Raw genomic sequence first — 5,633 nt, forward strand, 5'->3', positions numbered from 1 at the left:
AAGAAAAATAATCTTTCAGGTTATTGTATTGAAAACAGCATTACAAAAAGTATTTATTTGTTGGTGCTGGGGATCAAACTCAGGACCTTGCACTTGCCAAGCAGGTGCTTATGCCACTGAGCTATCTCCCTGGCAAAAAGTCGTCTTTAATTTAATTAGTTAATTAATTTTTTAAAAAGTCGTCTTTTAAAAAGGATCCAAGCCAGACATGATGGCAGACCTGTTATCCCAGCATTTGGGAGGGGAAGGGGGTGGCAAGAGGATGCCTGCAGTTGTTCAAGACCAGCCTGGGTTACCTCGAAAGACCCTTTCTCAAAAAACCAACAAAACAAAACAAAACAAACCAACCCTCCCCCCCAAAAATTCCCAAAAAGAGGGCTCAATACAGAGTTTATAATGGTACAGTGTAAACACTATTTGCATAGTGCGGAAATAACGGTCAGGTGGGGGAGGGGAATAACGGTCAGAGGCGAAATCCTAACGGTCGTTCCGGCCACGCCCCTTTCTAGAATGTTCCCCAGTTTGGGTATATATTCGTCCGTTCTTCTGTTCCTTTCATTCTGGATTAGGGTTCTCTGGGGGTAAGATCGTGCCTGCCCAACCTCTTCGTTCTTTTTGGCTATGGGTCGCTACCAGGGATGATTTTATTTCCTTATCCTGTATTAGAGTAGAAGCCAGCCTTTACCAGTGGTTTATTTTACTTTGGTTCTTTTTTATTTTTTATTTTATTTTAGTGGAACCGGGGATTGAACTCAGGACCCTGAGCTTGCCAGGCAAGCGCTTATTCTACTGAGATATCTCCCCGGTCCCTGGGTTTGTTGTTTCTTTTAAATTTAAATTTAAATTTTTTGGTATGAGCTTGAGCTTGCCAGGCAGGCGCTTATACTGCTGAGATATCTCCTCAGTCCCTTTCTTTTGATTTTTGCCACTTCCTAGTGGTATTGGAAATTGAACCAAGAGCCAGTCCATTATTATTTTTCATTTATGTTTTTAAATTTTTAAATTATTTTTAAATATATTTAGTATTTTTATTGTCTTTTTTTTTGGGGGGGGGAACCGGGGATTGAACTCAGATCCTTGTGCTTGCCAGGGAAGCACTTATTCTACTGAGCCATCTCCCCGGCCCCTTTTATTGTCATTTTAAAAAAATGTATTTGGCATGTTTTGTTTTAATCTGAGACGGTGCCTGGCTGTCATGAAATCCCCAGGCTGGCGTGCGAATGCCCTGCCTCAGCCTCGTGCACCGCCACGCCCGCCCGCCTACTCCGGGATACTGGGCTCCTGGCATTTTTAACCTAATACTTTGTAGCTGAAAGCGCGGGCTGCGCGGCTCCCACTGCGCGTTTGCAGGTCGTCCCGTTTTCGGTGTGGAGCCCGCCCGCCCTTCTGGCGCTGGGAAGGGAGGAGAGGGGCAGAGAGGGCCGGGGTAGGCGCGACGCGAGCAGCGCCGGGCCGTCTGCGCTTCGCTCTGCTTTCCTCTTCCAGGTCTAAAGTAGCTCGGGAGCCGCCCGGGACCCCGCTCTGAGCGTGAGGATCGCCCCGTCCGCCGGCCGCGGCTTTCCCGCACACGCGCGCGCCCGCTTCGTGCGGAAAGCGGCGCCCCGGCGGCCCCGGCTCCCCCTCGCGTCCGGATCTAACCGCCCTAGGCCAGGCGCAGGCGGCGGGGCCCGGCGGAGCAGGGGAGAGGCGGGGCCGACGCGGGCTCCGCGGCACACTTCCCGGGTCCCGCCCGGGGGCGCTTCTGATTGGTCAGGCATCTGCATCCCGGAAGTGACGCACAGAGGCGGGGCGGGGCCTGCCCGCGGCTCCCCTTCCCAGGCCGCGAGCCCCCGCCCTTCTCGGCGCATCAAAACAAGGCAGCGGCGGGAGGGCGGAGGGTGATGGGCGGGACGGGGGTGGGCACCGCGCGGGGGCGGGGCCTGAGTGCGCGCGGCGCCTGCGGGTTGGGTGCCGGCGAGCCGTCTCGCACTTCCGGCGGCGGCGACCTGGGGCCCAGGCATGGTGGAGCGCTAGCGGTGGCCGCGGCCGGGTAGGGTGAGCAGGCAGGCGTGCGGGAGACCGAGGCCCGGAAGCGGACGTGCGCGGGAGGGTGGGGGGGCGCGGGGGCGGCCGGGGCAACTGTTGCGGCGCTCGTGGGGGAGGGGCACGGGGAGGGAGCGGGACTCTGCGCGGGCGAGCGGCTCTGCACCGGCGGCGCCGCGCCGTTTCCTGCGGGCGAGGGTCTCTGCTGGCCGCGTCGCGCCCTCGGGGGCTGCTTGTCCCCGCCAGCGCCCGCCCGACTTAAATGGACGAAGCGCCGAGCGCCGATGCCCGCTTTGCCGTCCCTGGAGCGGGCTGTGAGCGGCGGCGCTGAGAGGGTCTTGCAGATCCGGGGTGAAGGTATCTGCGTGGGCGGACTCGGGGTGCGGCTGAGCGAGTGCCCGGCTGGCTGAACGTGGACTGCGCGGCTGGACGCGGCGGTCGACTCGTGGGGCTGCTCTAGTGCAGCACTGGCAGTCTCTTGTCTCGGTAGGGTGGACCCGAGCCCGGGGGAAGCCGCTCCAGCTCTGTTTATTTTGCATCACAGAAGTGCTCTGGAGCCGAGGTGTGGATATGTGTGAACGTCCGTTGGTAACGAGCCCAGCCGTCTGAATTGAGATCATTTCTCTCTAGGCCACTTGCCACGGTAAGTATTTTAAACTTTCAAGACTTTTATTTCCCCTCAGTCGTTTTAATATGTGCCAAGCACTGGCGCTGCAAAGCTGTGTAGAACAGTCCTTCCCTGAAGAGTGGGGCAAGTGAGTGAGTGGGAGGCCGGCCCCTGGCAGCCTGGGAAGAGGCGGGCGCAGGCCCCGGAGGCTGGAGCACAAGGCGGCCAGCGGAGAGCGGAGGACGGGATGCTGCAGGCCTCGGGAGGCGAGCCGCTCGGAGCGTCGCTGAAGTCACTAGTGGAGGGCTCTAAGCTTCATTCTGAGTTTTTTCATTATTTACTTTTTTCCTTAAAGTTCCTGAGATTAAGAACCAGGCAGAAATACGAAGGATGAGTGTTGAAGGCAGATAGAAGAGCTCTGTAAAGTCAGGGAATGCCAAGCATCATGAAGTGTTTTAGGAAGAGGTAAGTATGAGATAACAGCGGAGGTGTTGCCGGCATTGAGTTCAGCGATTTGAAGTTTATCTCAAGGAAAGTGGAGGAGCACCCTGCTTTTGAAGTCTAGAGTGTGCTTGGGTTCTGGCCACATTTTAGAACAGTGATTGGTAGTGGGTCAAGTAAGTGTGATCATTTAGGCTTCTTCAGTCTTCAGGCAAATAATGGCAATATGTTAAAGTAGGGACTCCAGACTAGTATAACCACTATGGAAATCGCTGGAGATTTCTCAAAAAAGTAGGATTAGAGGTCCCATGCAGCCCAGCTAGTCCTCTCCTGGGTGTTCTTCCAAAAGAACTGAAAACACCATACCACAGTGGTATGTGTGCATCCATATTTATAGCAGTGCAGTATGTCATAGCTAAATCTTGGGAACAACCCAAATGCCCGTCAGCTGGGGAATGGATGAAAAGATGTGTTTTTACACAGTGGAGTTTATTAGCTATATAAAGATAAACTCGAGGCTTTTATAGGTAAATGGTTGCAAATAGAGACCACACTCATAAGTGAAAAAATCAGATCTGCATGTATAAACATCATATTGTCTCACTGGTATGAGAACCTGATGGAGTAAATAAAATCTGAATGGTAAAGTAGATACTGTGAAAGGGAAAGAATCTGTTCAAAGGGAAGGAATAAATTGGATGAGGGAAAGGATGAAAAAATGAAGGGAAAAAGTTGTGTGTGTATATATAAAGATAGCTTGGATGATTGTGCTGCTGATTTTGCTGGTCTGTTGAGAGAAGCAGTGCTTAAATTTCTCTCTGTACTTTTTAATTTTTTATAACTTTTTTGACCAATTTTGCATGCTTATATCTGGTAATCTGAACAACTAATATGAAGACAACAAGATGCAATATAGGGGCTGGGGAAATAGCTCAGTAGAATAAGTGCTTGCCTGGCAAGCACAAGGTCCTGAGTTCAATCCCCAGTACCGCAAAAAAAAAAAAAACAACAACAACAAAAAAACCTGTATAACAACCATTGTTGAATACCTATTTTGTTTAGCGAATTTCTGTTTCTTTTTTGTTTTTTGTTTTTTTTTTTTTTTGTTGTTTTGCGGTTCTGGGGATTGAACTCAGGACCCTATGCTTGCCAGACAAGCGCTTATTCTACTGAACTATCTCCCCAGCCCCTGTTTCATGAATTTCTGTATCTTTTTTCTTAAACTATGTTTGTCTTTAAAAGGTAAAAGAAAATACATGAGACTGAAGCAGTGACACTGAGAAGCAAGAAAAGGTAGACTTAGGGAAGTCGACTCGGGCACTCAGGTAGGGCTAAGGGAAAAGGACACTGGAGGATAGGGCCTTAGGTTACTGGCCTGAAAATTGCATAGATGGTGATGCTGTTAGTTCAGAGATGACAGGACATATACCAGAGGAAGAACTTTGTCCCGCCGGACATAAAGTGTGTTTTCGTTTATTTTGGTTTTGTTTAAGGTTGGGTACATTCATAGTTCCAGCAGCTACTTGCTAATCTGAGGCAGGAGTGTTTTTTGAACCCAGGAATTTAAAACCAGCTTAGAAAATATAGAGATCCCTGTCTCAAGAAAGAAGAAAAAGAATATTTTCATTTTTTTCATCTTTGAGAAGCTGTAATATATACAGTAGTTGAAACAGTCTTAAGGTCATCAAAAAAGAGATTGGATGAAGAGGTTAGGAGTCTCGAGCCTTTGGAGACATTGGCGTATAGATGCTGGGCAATGGAAGAAGTGATTGTTGAGGACTACCTTTACACCAGGTGTCCGGAGAATAGAGTGTTGGATTTGGTGATAGCCGGTGATTGAAGCTTTTGTATGGGCAGTGCAGTGTTAAGGGTAGAAGCTAGACTGCAAAGGAGTGAAGAAGTGGGAGACAGTGACTCTATCTCTAAGGATTAACTGGGGTAGGGGCATGATGGCACACGCCTGGGGAGGCTGAGGCAGGAGGGTTGTCCTGAGTTTAAAGCCAGCCTGGGCTACATAGTAAATTTAAGGCCAACCTGAGTTACAGAATGAGACCGTATTTCAAAAAACAGTAACAACAAAACTAACTGAGAAGGATAAAAGATTGGTGTTTGGTGTTTGTGGCTAGTTTAAGTACTGAGAGATGATATTCCGTAGATAAGTCTGTGGCAAGTTAAAGTATGTCTTTGGTGCAGCATCTTACAGCCGTCTTTTTGGTTGATGTGCAGAGTGACTTATTTCTGTCCTGTCTTGAGTCTTGTCTGTTACTCCCTTTTGTGGTTCAGTAGTGATTCTGGGCGGTTTGAGGCCAGTGAAGGTAAAACAGACCTTAAGAATTGTTTGGTGTGGGGCTGGGGAGATGGCTCAGTGGAATAAGGACATGCCTGGTAAGCACAGGGGCCTGAGTTCAATCCCCGGTTAGAATTGTGTCTGGGGCTGGGGAAATAGCTCAGTGGCATAAGCGCCTGCCATTCTGGCCCCAAAACTGGGTGTGGTGGTGCATGCCTGTAATCCCAGCACTGGGGGAGGCTGAGACGAGGATCACTATGAGTCCAAGCTGCATAG

At 50.2% G+C, this 5,633-nt stretch overlaps 1 protein-coding gene across 6 annotated transcripts in view; it reads left to right on the forward strand.

Moving 5' to 3' along the window:
- The first annotated feature begins 1,923 nt into the window (after window positions 1–1,923).
- Window positions 1,924–5,633, forward strand: part of Setx (senataxin) — a 74,045-nt gene continuing 70,335 nt past the window's right edge. For 2 of the 6 annotated variants that reach the window (XM_004640557.2, XM_023700264.1), the window contains exons 1-2: window positions 1,924–2,029; window positions 2,567–2,665. The gene's annotated coding sequence lies outside the window, so the exon portion shown is untranslated. Of the gene's footprint in view, window positions 2,078–2,209; window positions 2,380–2,512; window positions 2,666–5,633 lie in introns of those variants that run through there. The other 4 variants (XM_023700261.1, XM_023700260.1, XM_023700263.1 and 1 more) reach the window with 4 other exon arrangements.

Source organism: Octodon degus, unplaced genomic scaffold, assembly GCF_000260255.1.
Source record: "Octodon degus isolate 3935 unplaced genomic scaffold, OctDeg1.0 scaffold00123, whole genome shotgun sequence".
Classification (NCBI taxonomy): Eukaryota; Metazoa; Chordata; class Mammalia; order Rodentia; family Octodontidae; genus Octodon; species Octodon degus.